This window comes from Dendrobates tinctorius, unplaced genomic scaffold (assembly GCF_039654945.1).
Source record: "Dendrobates tinctorius isolate UK_male_01 unplaced genomic scaffold, ASM3965494v1 ptg000016l, whole genome shotgun sequence".
Taxonomy (NCBI): Eukaryota; Metazoa; Chordata; class Amphibia; order Anura; family Dendrobatidae; genus Dendrobates; species Dendrobates tinctorius.
In genome coordinates this window covers 35,468,763-35,483,909 of record NW_027361684.1, presented here as the reverse complement: position 1 = coordinate 35,483,909, position 15,147 = coordinate 35,468,763, and the positions used below count along the sequence as shown (strand labels likewise).

At 44.3% G+C, this 15,147-nt stretch overlaps 1 protein-coding gene and 1 long non-coding RNA gene across 3 annotated transcripts in view; one reads left to right on the top strand and one right to left on the bottom strand.

The window, feature by feature from the left end:
• The window catches only part of WDR81 (WD repeat domain 81), a 72,846-nt gene extending 70,884 nt beyond the window's left edge, over positions 1-1,962 (bottom strand). The window contains exon 1 of one of the 2 annotated variants that reach the window (XM_073565675.1): positions 1,641-1,962. The gene's annotated coding sequence lies outside the window, so the exon portion shown is untranslated. The remainder of the gene's footprint in view (positions 1-1,640) is intronic. The other variant, XM_073565676.1, reaches the window with a different exon arrangement.
• An 11-nt stretch (positions 1,963-1,973) lies between these two features.
• The window catches only part of LOC141080449 (uncharacterized), a 130,311-nt gene continuing 117,137 nt past the window's right edge, over positions 1,974-15,147 (top strand). Inside the window, exon 1 of the long non-coding RNA XR_012228908.1 lies at positions 1,974-2,063. This is a non-coding gene — a long non-coding RNA (uncharacterized lncRNA). The remainder of the gene's footprint in view (positions 2,064-15,147) is intronic.

Sequence of the window (15,147 nt, the reverse complement as noted above, 5' to 3'; positions counted from 1 at the left end):
TTACTCCATAAGACAATCTGTCTACATAAAAGACAAACATCAGCAGAGGTCAAAAGCAGCAACAATAAGTCACTGCCATAAAGTGATGTTCATACATGTATATTCTATAGAGTGGAATTACACAGGATGAAGGGCTGCAATCAGACATGTAGATTCTATAGAGTGGAATTACACAGGATGAAGGGCTGCAATCAGACATGTAGATTCTACAGAGTGGAATTACACAGGATGAAGGGCTGCAATCAGACATGTAGATTCTATAGAGTGGAATTACACAGGATGAAGGGCTGCAATCAGACATGTAGATTCTATAGAGTGGAATTACACAGGATGAAGGGCTGCAATCAGACATGTAGATTCTATAGAGTGGAATTACACAGGATGAAGGGCTGCAATCAGACATGTAGATTCTATAGAGTGGAATTACACAGGATGAAGGGCTGCAATCAGACATGTATATTCTATAGAGTGGAATTACACAGGATGAAGGGCTGCAATCAGACATGTATATTCTATAGAGTGGAATTACACAGGATGAAGGGCTGCAATCAGACATGTATATTCTATAGAGTGGAATTACACAGGATGAAGGGCTGCAATCAGACATGTATATTCTATAGAGTGGAATTACACAGGATGAAGGGCTGCAATCAGACATGTATATTCTATAGAGTGGAATTACACAGGATGAAGGGCTGCAATCAGACATGTATATTCTATAGAGTGGAATTACACAGGATGAAGGGCTGCAATCAGACATGTAGATTCTATAGAGTGGAATTACACAGGATGAAGGGCTGCAATCAGACATGTAGATTCTATAGAGTGGAATTACACAGGATGAAGGGCTGCAATCAGACATGTAGATTCTATAGAGTGGAATTACACAGGATGAAGGGCTGCAATCAGACATGTAGATTCTACAGAGTGGAATTACACAGGATGAAGGGCTGCAATCAGACATGTAGATTCTACAGAGTGGAATTACACAGGATGAAGGGCTGCAATCAGACATGTATATTCTATAGAGTGGAATTACACAGGATGAAGGGCTGCAATCAGACATGTATATTCTATAGAGTGGAATTACACAGGATGAAGGGCTGCAATCAGACATGTAGATTCTATAGAGTGGAATTACACAGGATGAAGGGCTGCAATCAGACATGTAGATTCTATAGAGTGGAATTACACAGGATGAAGGGCTGCAATCAGACATGTATATTCTATAGAGTGGAATTACACAGGATGAAGGGCTGCAATCAGACATGAACATATATATATATATATACACCTTATGAGGGCTGAGCTGCTATAAGGCCTCTTTCACACTTCAGTTTTTTGCATCAGTTCAAATCCGCCAAAAAGTCAGACAAGCGGATCTGTTCTTAACTGATTTGAACGGATGTTACAGGATCCGTTTTGAGACGGATCCTGAAAATGAGGAAATTTAAAGGAACCGCTGGCCGGGAAGAGGAGAGACAGAGACAGAGAGAGAGAGAATTTTTTTTGTCTGGCACCCAGAAAGAATTTTGGGTTAAATCAGTGTCTGGAGGATCCGCCAGAGAAAAAAACGTTTAGGACGCGGGTGATGGGATACAGACCATATTCCATATACGATGCACACACAGTAGACTCACCTGCTCCTGACACGCCGCTGCCGATCACTGCTGCCCTGCACCGGACGTGCAGCCTGTATATGAGCGCCTAGCTGCAGGCACGCAGTACATGACATGTGGCACTGAGCACACGATGCGGTTGCACGGCGCACAGTTGCAGATGCCCCCTGATGTGTCATGCACAGCGGCGCGGACTGCCTAGGACCGGGAGCAGGCAGCTCGGGGCGGAGGGGACGTGCTCGGCTTTCTCCGCTGCCCGCTATTCCCGCACTATCCTCCCTGCACCGCCCGCATCAGCGCTGCCAAACTGGGTCAGGTGAGATCAGGGAAGTCTGGGCTCAGCCATGTTGCATCAGCTGACACCGGTCATGTGACCCAGAGCGTCACTACAAACGGAGCAGCGGCACGTGGTTGTGTGGTGGCGGGATGAGACGTGATCAACGGGTAAGAAAAAGCTTCAGGCTGCAGGGGAATAAAATCACGGCAGCCACAGCAGAGAATGGAGCTAACCACTGGTGCAAAATACAGAGCGGTGTACAAGGTGTGCGGGACGCCGTATACACGGACTGTGCTGATTATATGTCCCGGGCGCCATACACACGGACTGTGCAGATTATATGACACGGACTGTGCAGATTATATGTCCCGGGCGCCGTACACACGGACTGTGCAGATTATATGTCCCGGGCGCCGTACACACGGACTGTGCAGATTATATGTCCCGGGCGCCGTACACACGGACTGTGCAGATTATATGTCCGGGGCGCCGTACACACGGACTGTGCAGATTATATGTCCCGGGCGCCGTACACACGGACTGTGCTGATTATATGTCCGGGGCGCCGTACACACGGACTGTGCAGATTATATGTCCCGGGCGCCGTACACACGGACTGTGCAGATTATATGTCCGGGGCGCCGTACACACGGACTGTGCAGATTATATGTCCGGGGCGCCGTACACACGGACTGTGCAGATTATATGTCCGGGGCGCCGTACACACGGACTGTGCAGATTATATGTCCCGGGCGCCGTACACACGGACTGTGCAGATTATATGTCCCGGGCGCCGTACACACGGACTGTGCAGATTATATGTCCCGGGCGCCGTACACACGGACTGTGCAGATTATATGTCCCGGGCGCCGTACACACGGACTGTGCAGATTATATGTCCGGGGCGCCGTACACACGGACTGTGCAGATTATATGTCCCGGGCGCCGTACACACGGACTGTGCAGATTATATGTCCCGGGCGCCGTACACACGGACTGTGCAGATTATATGTCCCGGGCGCCGTACACACGGACTGTGCAGATTATATGTCCCGGGCGCCGTACACACGGACTGTGCAGATTATATGTCCCGGGCGCCGTACACACGGACTGTGCAGATTATATGTCCCGGGCACAGTACACACGGACTGTGCAGATTATATGTCCCGAGCGCCGTACACACGGACTGTGCAGATTATATGTCCCGGGCACAGTACACACGGACTTTGCAGATTATATGTCCCGAGCGCCGTACACACGGACTGTGCAGATTATATGTCCCGAGCGCCGTACACACGGACTGTGCAGATTATATGTCCGGGGCGCCGTACACACGGACTGTGCAGATTATATGTCCGGGGCGCCGTACACACGGACTGTGCAGATTATATGTCCGGGGCGCCGTACACACGGACTGTGCAGATTATATGTCCGGGGCGCCGTACACACGGACTGTGCAGATTATATGTCCAGGGCGCTGTACATACGGACTGTGCAGGTTATATGTCCCTGTCACCGTACACACGGACTGTGCAGATTATATGTCCGGGCGCCGTACACACGGACTGTGCAGATTATATGTCCAGGGCGCCGTGCACACGGACTGTGCAGATTATGTGTCCGGGGCGCTGTACACACGGCCTGTGCAGATTATATGTCCGGGGCGCCGTACACATAAAAAATTGGGGGAGAAAATATTATCTTTGTGAAAAAAAATGATTTTTTATTTTTACAGCTCTACATTATAAACTTCTGTGAAGCACTGGGGGGTTCAAACTGCTCACCACACATCTAGATAAGTTCCTTGGGGGGTCTACTTTCCAAAATGGTTTCCACTGTTTGGGTACATCAGGGTCTCTCCAAATGCCACATGTCATCCGATCTCAATTCCAGCCAATTCTGCGTTGAAAAAGTCAAATGTCAAGTCAAGCTCTGCCATGCATCCAGACAGTGTTTTACCCCCACATATGGGGTACCAGCGTACTCAGGACAAATTGGACAACAACTTTTGGGGTCCAATTTCTCCTGTTACCCTTGATAAAATAAAACAAATTGGATCTGAAGTAAATTTTTTGTGAAATAAAGTTAAATCATTTTTTTTTAAACATTCCCAAAAATTCCTGTGAAGAACCTGAAGGGTTAATAAACTTCTTGAATGTGGTTTTGAGCACCTTAAGGGGTGCAGTTTTTAGAATGGTGTCGCTTTTGGGTATTTTCTATCATATAGACCCCTCAAAGTTGTTTCAAATGTGATGTGGTCCCTAAAAAAAGAAAAATGGTGTTGTAAAAGTAAAAATGAAAAATTGCTGGTCAACTTTTAACCCTTTATAACTTCCTAACAAAAAAAAATGTTGTTCCAAAATTGTGCTGATGTAAAGTAAATGTGGGAAATGTTACTTATTAAGTATTTTGTGTGACATATTTCTCTGTTTTAAGGGCATGAAAATTCAAAGTTGGAAAATTGTGAAATTTTAGCCAAACTTCTGTTTTTTTTCACAAATAAACGCAAGTCATATCAAAGAAATTTTACCACTAACATGAAGTACAATATGTCACGAGAAAAAAATGTCAGAATCACCGGGATCCATGGAAGCGTTCCAGAGTTATTACCTCATAAAGGGACAGCGGTCATAATTGTAAAAATTGGCCCGGTCATTAACATGCAAACCACCCTTGGGGGATACAGGATTTAACTCTATAGCAGTGTCAGCTGCAGCTCCCCCCCCCATAAGTGTGTCATGACCATATTTTTTGCTTCAATTTTTTTTCTTTGTTCCTCTAAAACCTATTTGTGTCTTATGGTCTTACAGTCTGAAAAGCAAATTATTAAAATGTCTTAACTGCCTCCAGACAGGGTCAGTTATTTTTTGCTTTTTTTGGTTTTGTGGTGTGGTTTGGAATAATACCATTCATTTTACTTTATGATGCACCAAAAATTGGTAGCTGGCCTGGTCCATCGTCACATGCCATCGTCACATGTGCCTCACGTTAGACCAGCTAATCAAAAGAAGGGGCCATCAGGTAAGGCCTATTTCACACATCACTTTTTTGGTGTCAGTTAAAAGCCGCCAAAATGGCGGAAAGCGGATCCGTTGTTAACTGATGTGAACGGATGCCACCGGACCGTTTTTTTGACAGATCCACCGAATGAAGAATTTTAGAGGAACTGCTGCCCGGGAAGGAGAGAGAGCGAGCATGCGCACTATAAAAATGCAGATCCTGCATCACAAAAAACGTTGCATGGTCTGTCCAGGCATCTCGGCGGACACAAAAAAAATTGACGGAGCCGCAAAAAAACGGATCCAACGGATGGCCATCCGTCAAGATCCGCCGGTAATGCAAATCAATGGGGAAAAAAACGGATCCACCCAAAAAAAATGGCGGATCCGTTTTTTGCAAAAACGGCGGATTTTGACAGATGGTCAAAAACGGAAGTGTGAAACAGGCCTAAGAGGCGGCACTTCCGCCCCCGTGCAATGGCCATGAACCACTGTTGTGCCCAATCTATTGGGATGAGCCGTTCACACCAATTCTACTTACAACCAACAACTGGTCGCTTTGTACTTTGCCACTAAAATATCAAGGAAACATGCTGCAAAAACTCCCAATTTGTTTGGTGGGGGGGGGGGGGGGGGTTGTGCAAAAAAAAAAAAAAAAAAAGCTGCCATTTTGGGGGAAAAAATGTAGTCTCTTCCTGAAATATTTCCCTTTAGTTACTTTTCAGTACATTAGCCCAAAGCGCAGAGAAAAATGTGCTGCTCATGTGTGTTTTTTTTATCATCCGCCTGCATTAAAAGTGTTCTAATGAGCGTGACCAAAATCTATTACTGACTAGATGAGTCTAATGCAATCTGCTCATGGCCCATCAGGAGATCGTCTGACTGATAAGAAACCTTTCTTTCTGCTAAGCACCATCTGCTGTTGTGGTCAACAATTCGGTGGAAGCCTATTCTCAGCAGGGCGTGCTTCCGGTGTGTATGGCCTTATTACATGTAATTAGGAGAAGCCACACTCAAGTGCATCAAGAAGCAACCAAACGTGCAAGAGTGTGTTTACAGCTTGTTTACAGTACGAAGAGGAGATGAAGCCTCCCAATCTGTCAATATACCACGGTAGTCTTGGTTTTCAAGATGTTTCTTCTCATGTAGTATAGGAGACCAAGTTCAGCAGTGATCAGCTTTATTTCTGTTTAGCGTGAACGTGGTCCTCTAAAATACAGACTACTTGTTGTAAAAAGAAACAAGTCTTATTAAAATGTTGTTTTGTATGTATTTTATGTATAATCTGCATAGATAAGATATTTGTTATTAATGAAAAAAAGGGTAAGGTTTCTCCTTGTGGAGAGTGACATGCCAGCTCTGGCTTGTCAAGGTAAGAAGTCTTATTCGCTGTGCAATGCTCCTCTGGGAAAATAATATGCAAATTGCCTCTTCAGAGAAAAAGAGGACTTGAACTCTATAGCGCCACCTGTTGGTAGTAGCGATCCTACAAGTCACAATCAACCCTTTAACCCTTCTGATTTGGCTTTTATCCTAAGTCATATTACAAGACTCGTTAAAGGGTTGATTGTGACGTGTAGGATCGCTACTACTAACAGGTGGCGCTATAGAGTTCAAGTCCTCTTTTTCTCTGAAGAGGCAATTTGGATAATGACAAAAATACATCCATATCTATATATAGTTTTCATTTAGGGACAGTTCAGATGAGCATAATTTTAGTAACTTTATTGTCAGTGTGCACAAAGAACCGCACATAGCACACTGACAGTGGTAAATCACTGCGAGTGCAATGAGGAATTTCAGCGCAGATTGTAACAACTGCAGCATTCACTAGTCTGATTAGTTTTACAAAAGTCTCCTGTGTTTTGTAATCTATTGCATGCCTGTAGTTGTAGGGTTTGCCACTAGATGGCTCTGCAGTATTATAAAATTTAAAGGGGCTGTCCACTACTAGAAGAATCCCCTTCTTGATCTAAATGTTTGGCCCCAATAAAATTAAAAAAAAAAAAACCTATACTCTCCTCCCTTGCCGGCGCCGTTCCAGCGGTGTCAGCACTCATGGTCCTGGGGCTGTCATGTGACCCCGGTGCCCAATCAACACTGGCATCACTGTCCCCGCCTTCAGACAACGCAAACATGAAGAGGAAACCTGGGCTGCAGCTGCTCTCTCATTTCCTCTTCATGTTCAGTTCGAGAGAAGGCGGGGACTGTGACGCCGGCGCTGATTGGTCACAACAACTGCACGGGAGCTTCGGGGAGAGCGAGTGCTGCCACTTCGGAACCGGCGCCTGCACAGGATGTGAGTATAGGCTTTTTTTGTTTTATCGGGGCCAAGCATGGGGTATGAAAAGAAGTTGTCTAAGTAGTGGAGAACTTCTTTAAGTAGAGGCTCTAAGCCGGAAGTGAGTCAGTGTGTGGCTGAGACCACATGGTGTGTTTGGGAAATCTGTGTAGCGCAAAAGAATTGAGTCACTTTCAATATGGAAAGTTAGAGTCTGGGAGTAGAGATGAGTATATGCACCGCAAGTGCACATGAGACTTATAAGGTTAAGAATAGGTTGGAGCCTACAGGGAACCTGACAGCTGATACATGCTGCACAATCTACGGACAGCAGGAATCAGACACTGGCTGCATTATTTCACCCAGGTATGTTTAAATCTGAAACTGCGACTTTCAGAGAAAAAAACTTTAAAAGCCACCGTGGGCCAAGCCACATGGGAAAGGAGGGTCCCCGCCGGCTTCTCCATGTCCGCTCCCCTTTGAGTGACAGGTCTCTCTCTGCGGGTGTGTATATCAGACTGTAAAGGAAGGTAGTGGACAAATTCCGTGCTGCCAACAGAATTGAGACATATCCCGGGATGGTACAGTAAGGTGGTGGTTTATTTCAACGTGTTTCGAAGTATTGTTACTTCTTCAGGAAAAATCACATGTATGACGAGACAGCAGGAGTATCATTTAAATAGGTAAATGCTTTGAATGTGGGCGCCAAAAAACTGAACCACATGACAGGTCGGGGTTCAGTCCGGTACCACATGGCATGGCACATGATATGTAAAAACGTTAGTAAATTTCAATACGATACAATAATGTCATTCTTAAAAGTGAACTATATGAAAATCTGTTTTAATAGAACTCACAAGTGGAAAAGACAAAAAAGTGATGCGGTGAATTCACCAGGAAGAAAAAAATTTCCAAAGGAGCCCATGTGTGACGACTGTATAACTAAGAGAGCGTCCCTGATCAGTGAGCTATCTTGGCAAGAGGACAGGACTATGTATTCAGTATCAATTGTTTAGCTGTTCTAAATGTAGTGCAGCCCTTAAATTGAAAAAAGAGTGAAAATAAAACCTTACTTTTTGTTTTTATAAATTAAAATAAATGTTAAAATGTTTGATTCATCTTTATTTATTTAGAACACAGAGTAAATGAATTGAAAACAAGAATTGGCGGTGCTGTAGATTAATTACCAGGGGTTTAAAGTACTAGCGTTTATAAGGCGTTTGTGTCTAGGGAGAGACCGGTCACTCTAGGGGAGAGGTGGGGAGAAGCTGCCGGGGACCCACATTTCTGACTAGACTCCTGTGCGGCTCAGTTCTCAACTGCTTTTAAAGTATGTTTTTCTCTGAACGCTGCAGCATTTCAGACTCTGACATACCTGGCTAAAATCATAAAGCATGTGTCTGATGCTTCTTAAACCACTGGCAGCATATATCAGCTGTCAGTTGATATTACATTGGTTTAAAATAGCAATCAGACCTGTGCAAGTCCACGTAGTGAGAGAATGTAAAAAAGTTTAAAAAAAAAAATCTTTTTTAACCCCTTCACTACCAAGGGTGGTTTGCACATTAACTCCCGGGCAAATTTTTACAATTCTGACCACTGTCCCTTTATGAGGTAATAACTCTGAAACGCTTCCATGGATCCCGGTGATTCTGACATTATTTTCTCATGACATATTGTACTTCATGTTAGTGGTAAATTTTCATTCAAATAACTTGCGTTTATTTGTGAAAAAAAGGAAATTTGGCGAAAATTTTTAACATTTCGCAATATTCCAAATTTGAATTTTTATGCCCTTAAATCACAGAGATACGGCACACAAAAAACTTAATAAGTAACATTTCCCACATGTTTACTTTACATCAGCACAATTTTGGAACCAAAATTTTTTTTTGTTAGGAAGTTATAAGGGTTAAAAATTGACCAGCGATTTCTCATTTTTGCAACACCATTTTATTTTTACGGACCACATCACATTTGAAGCCAGTTTGCGGGGTGTATATGATAGAAAATACCCAAAAGTGACACCATTCTAAAAACTGCACCCCTTAAGGTGCTCAAAACCACATACAAGAAGTTTATTAACCCTTTAGGTGCGTCACAGGAATTTTTTGAATATTTAAAAAAAAATTAACATTTAACTTTTTTCACAAAAAAAATACTTCAGGTTCAATTTTTTTTATTTTACCAAGGGTAACAGGAGAAATTGGACTGCAAAAGTTATTGTGCAATTTGTCCTGAGTACGCTGATACCCGATATGTGGGGGGGAATCACTGTTTCGGCGCATGGCAGAGCTCAGAAGGGAAGGAGCGTCGTTTGACTTTTTCAATGCAAAAGTGGCTGGAATTCAGATCGGATGCCATGTCGCGTTTGGAGAGCCCCTGATGTGCCTAAACAGTGGAAACCCCCCTCAAGTGACCCCATTTTGGAAACTAGACCCCCCAAGGAACTTATCTAGATATGTGATGAGAACTTTAAACCCACAAGGGCTTCACAGAAGTTTATAACGTACAGCGGTACAATTAAAAAATCATATTTTTTCCACAAAAAAGATCTTTTCACCCCCAATTTTCATTTTACCAAGGGTAACAGGACCCTAAGGCTGAGTTCACACGTGGCGTTTTTTTCGCGTTTCCGCGGTGGTTTTAACCGCGCGATTTTGCCGCGAAAACGCGAAAAATAAGCATCCCATGCATTCCTATGGGATTCCGCAATGCTGTGCTAATGCTGCGGTTTTTTCCGCGGCGGAATCACTTCGCGGTAAAAACCGCAGCATGCTCATTAATTTGCGGAATCGCGGCGATCCCGCACCCATAGGAATGCATTGTTCCGCTTACTTCCCGCATGTGGCTGTGCACACCATGCGGAAAGTAAGCAGAACATTTGCGGATGGTACCCACGGTCCGGAGGAGAGGAGACTGTCCTCCGGGCTTTGGGTACCATATCCCTGTAAAAAATAGAATTTAAAAATAAAAAATATTGTTATTCTCACCCTCCGACGTCCCGCGCAGTCTTCCCGCTTCTCTCCACGCTCTCGTTCCCAGTAGTCCTTTGCGAAAATGCCTGCGATGGCGTCCGTTCTCGCAGGATCGCGAAGTCTCGCGGTCATTCGCGCGATGTCATCGCGAATTACCGCGAGACATCGCGATCCCGCGAGAACGGACGTCATCGCGGGCATTTTCGCAAAGGATTACTGGGAAGGGATGCGCGGGACGTCGGAAGGTAAGAATAACACCATTTTTTATTTTTTTTTTACATTCTATCTTTTACTACTGATGCTGCATAGGCGGCCTCGGTAGTAAAAAGTTGGTCACACTTATCAAACACTATGTTTGACGAGTGTGACCAACCTGTCAATCAGTTCTCCAAGCGATGCTACAGATCGCTTGGAAAACGCTAGCATTTTGCAAGCTAAATACGCTTGCAAAATGCTAGTTTTTCCGCGGGAAAATCGCGGGAATTTAAAATGCGATTTTCCCGCGGACAGGAATTCCGGAATTCTCGCTGTAATTTCCGCGAGAGTTCCGGTACGTGTGCACTTAGCCTAAAAGTTATTGTGCAATTTGTCCTGACTACGCTGATACCCCACATGTTGGGGTAAACCACTATTTGGGCGCAAGGCAGAGCTCGGAAGGGAAGGAGCGCCATTTGACGTTTTTGGCTGGAATTGAGATCGGACACCATGTCGCGATTGGAAAACCCCTGATGTACCAAAACAGTGGAAACCCCCACAAATGACACCATTTTGGAAACTAGACCCCCCAAGGAACTTATCTAGATGTGTGGTGAGAACTTTGAACCCCCCAGTGCTTCACAGAAGTTTATAATGCTTGGGCGTGAAAATAAAAAAATCTTATTTTTTCCACAAACATGATCTTTTAGTCACCAACTTTTTTATTTTCCCCAGGGTACAAGGAGAAATTGGACCCCAAAAGTTGTTGTCCAATTTGTCCTGAGTACGCTGACACCCCATATGTGGGAGAAAACTACTGTATGGGCACATGTCGGGGCTCGGAAGGGAAGTAGTGACGTTTTGGAATGCAGACTTTGATGGAATGGTCTGCGGGTGTCATGTTGCCATTGGAGAGCCCCTGATGTACCTAAACAGTGGAAACTCCCCACAAGTGACCCCATTTTGGAAACTAGACCCCCTAAGGAACTTATCTAGATGTGTGGTGAGCACTTTGAACCCCGAAGGGCTTCACAAGTTTATAATGCCCGGGCATGAAAATAAAAAAATCATATTTTTTCCACAAACATGATCAATTAGTCCCCAATTTTTTTATTTTCCCAAGGGTACCAGGAGAAACTGGACCCCAAAAGTTGTTGTCCAATTTGTCCTGAGTACACTGATACCCCATATGTGGGAGAAAACTACTGTATGGGCACATGTCGGGGCTCGGAAGGGAAGTAGTGACGTTTTGGAATGCAGACTTTGATGGAATGGTCTGCGGGTGTCGTGTGCGTTTGGAGAGCCCCCAATGTACCTAAACTATTGAAACTCCCCACAAGTGACCTCATTTTGGAAACTAGAACCCCCACAGAACTTATCTAGATGTGTGGTGAGCACTTTGAACCCCCAAGTGCTTCACAGAAGTTTATAACACCCGGGCGTGAAAATAAAAAAATCATTTTTTTCCATAAAAATGATATTTTTGCCCCCAATTTTTTATTTTCCTAAGGGTAACAAGAGAAATTGGACCCCAAAAGTTGTTTTGCAATTTGTCCTGAGTAGGCTGATACCCTACATGTGGGGGTAAAACACTTTGGGCGCATGGCAGAGCTTGGAAGGGAAGGAGCACCATTTGACTTTTTCAACTCAAATTGGCTGGAATTGAGATCAGACGCCATGTTGCATTTGGAGAGCCCCTGATGTGCCCAAACAGTGGAAACCCCCAATTCTAACTCCAACCCTAACGCCAACACACCCCTAACCCTAATCTCAGCCCTAACCATAGCCCTAACCAAATGGGAAAATGGAAATAAATACATTTTCTTTTAATTTTATTATTTTTCCCTTACTAAGGGGGTGATAACGGGGGGTTTCATTTACTATTTATGGCGGTTTTTATATTTGGCAGCTGTCATACGCTAAGGCTATGTGCCCACGTAGCGTTTTATTCCAGACACTAAAAAACGGACTCCTTCCCAGAAATCGCGCGTTTTTTTCCGCGCGATTTCACCGCGATTTTCGCGTGCGATATTCAAGCACTTTCCAAGCGATTTGAAGCATCGCTTGGAAAGTGATTGACAGGTTGGTCACACTCGTCAAACATAGTGTTTGACAAGTGTGAGCAGCTTTTTACTATTGAGGCCGCCTATGCGGCCTCAATAGTAAAAGATAGGATGTTAAAATGCTAAAAAAAAATAATAAAGTCGGTGTATATTTACCTTCCGGCGTCACGCGCTGCATTCCCGGCCTCAGCGTTCCCAGTAATGCCTTGCCAGTTCTGTGATAACGTTGGTCTCGCGTTGCTATAGCGATCTCGCGAGACCAGGTTATCACAGGACCTTGCCGCAAGGCATTACTGGGAATGCAGCGCGTGACGCCGAAAGGTAAATATACCCCGATTTTTTATTTTTTATTTTTTTTACAGGCGTATGGTACCCAGGGCATGGAGGACAGTCTCCTCTCCTCCACACCGTGGGTACCAACCGCACATGAGACGCTTTACTTCCCGCATGGTGGGCATAGCCACATGCGGGAAGTAAGCGATTCTCATGCATTCCTATGGGTGCGGAATCGCGGCAATTCTTTGCGATTCCGCACAAAAGAATGAGCATGCTGCGATTTTTTTCCGCGATGCGATTCCGCCGCGGAAAAAAGCGCAGCATTAGCACAGCATGTGCGCAATGCCATAGGATGCATGGGGGGCATTCTGTACACGATTTTTAAATGTTTTCACAGCGTTTTCGCGCCGAAAATCGCTGCAAAAACGCTTAAAAATCGCTACGTGGGCACACAGCCTAAAAGACGCTTTTTATTGTAAAAATAGTTTTTGCATCACCACATATTGAGAGCTATAATTTTTCCGTATTTTGACCCACCGAGTCATGTGGGGTCTTATTTTTTGTGGGACGAGTTGACGTTTCTATTTGTACCATTTTCGGGTATGTGACATCTTTTGATCGCTTTTTATTCCGATTTTTGGGACGCAGAATGAACAAAAACCAGCATTTCATGAATTTCTTTTGGGGGGGTGCGTTTACACCGTTCCGCGTGCGGTAAAATTGATAAAGCGGTTTTATTCTTCGGGTCAGTACGGTTACAGCGATACCTCATTTAGGTCTTTTTTTATGTTTTGTCGCTTTTATGCAATGAAAACTATTTTAGATAAAAAATAATTATTTTTGCATCGCTTTATTCTGCCAGTTATAACTTTTTCATTTTTTCGCTGATGATGCTGTGTGGTGGCTCGTTTTTTGCAGGACAAGATGACGTTTTCAGCGGTACCATGGGTATTTATATGCGTCTTTTTGATCGCACGTTATTGCACTTTTTGTTTGGCGGTATGATAATAAATCATTATTTTTAGCTTCGTTTTTTATTTTTTTAAAGGGTTCGCTAAAGGGGTTAACTAATGGGACAGTTTTATAGGGCAGGTCGTTACGGACGCGGCGATACCTAATATGTGTACTTTTATTGTTTTGGGGTTTTTTTTCAATTCCAAAAAATGGATTTATTGGGGGGAAAAAAAAATTTTTTTTCTAATTTATTTGGCGATTTTTTTCAAATTATTTTAACTTTTTTTTTTTTTTTTTTTTACTTTATTACATAGTCCCAGGTGGGACATCACTGTCCTGTGACAGATTGCTGATCTGTCACATCACAGATCACTGTGACAGATCAGCGATCTGTCACAGGCACTGCTGCAGACTTCCTCATGCCTGCACTTTGCAGGCACCGAGGAAGCAGGCTCCCTGCAGGCCCCCGTCACCATCTTGGATTCGGGGGCCTGCAGGGAAGGAGCCCCCCGCAGCAGCGCTGCACATTGCGCTGCCGTGGGGGGCTCAGGGAAGCATGGAGGGAGCCCCCTCCCTGCCGATGCTTCCCTTTAACCCCAGGTACACCGCGATCAAACATGACAAACATGTGCAAGGGGTTAACGTGTCGGGGGCGGTCTGTGACAGGTGTCAGCTGTGATAATTAGCTGACACCCGACCGCGATCAGCGGCGCTCACCACGTGGGCGCCACTTATCGCTGAGATGTACTATTCCGTCCATGGGCATAGGGGCCTGGGTCCCATGGACGGGATAGTACGTCTGATGTCAGGAAGGGTTTAAAATGGCCACCATGGTCACCACTCATGTTGAAAAGTTTGTCCCCTCCCATATACTAATGTGCCACAAACAGGAAGTTGATATCACCAACCATTCCCATTTTATTTAGGTGTATCCATATAAATGGCCGACCCTGTATTTCAGTTCTTCAGTACAAAAAGTGAAACTCGTATATTGTATAGAGTCATTACAAACAGAGTGATCTATTTCAAGTGTTTATCTCTGTTAATGTTGAAAACCCAATAGTCATTATCTCAGTAAATTAGAATACTTTATAACACCAGCTTGAAAAATTATTTTAAATTCTGAAATGTTGGCCTACCGAAGTGTATGTTTAGCAAATGCACTCAATACTTGGTCAGGGCTCCTTTTCAATCAATGCGGCGTGGCATGGAGGCGATCAGCCTGTGGCACTGCTGAGGAGTTATGGAAGCCCAGGTTGCTTTGATAGCAACCTTCAGCTCATCTACATTGTTAGGTCTGATGTCTCTCATCTTCCTCTTGACAATACCCCATAGGTCATGGGTCTCAAACTGCATTTCTTGAGGGCCGCAAACCATGCGAGTTTTTGAGATTTCCTTAGCATTGCACAAGGAGCTGGAATCATTAACTCTGCAGCTGATTAAATTATCACAAGGAAATAATGAAAACATGACCTGTTTGTGGCCCTGGAGGAATGCAGTTTGAG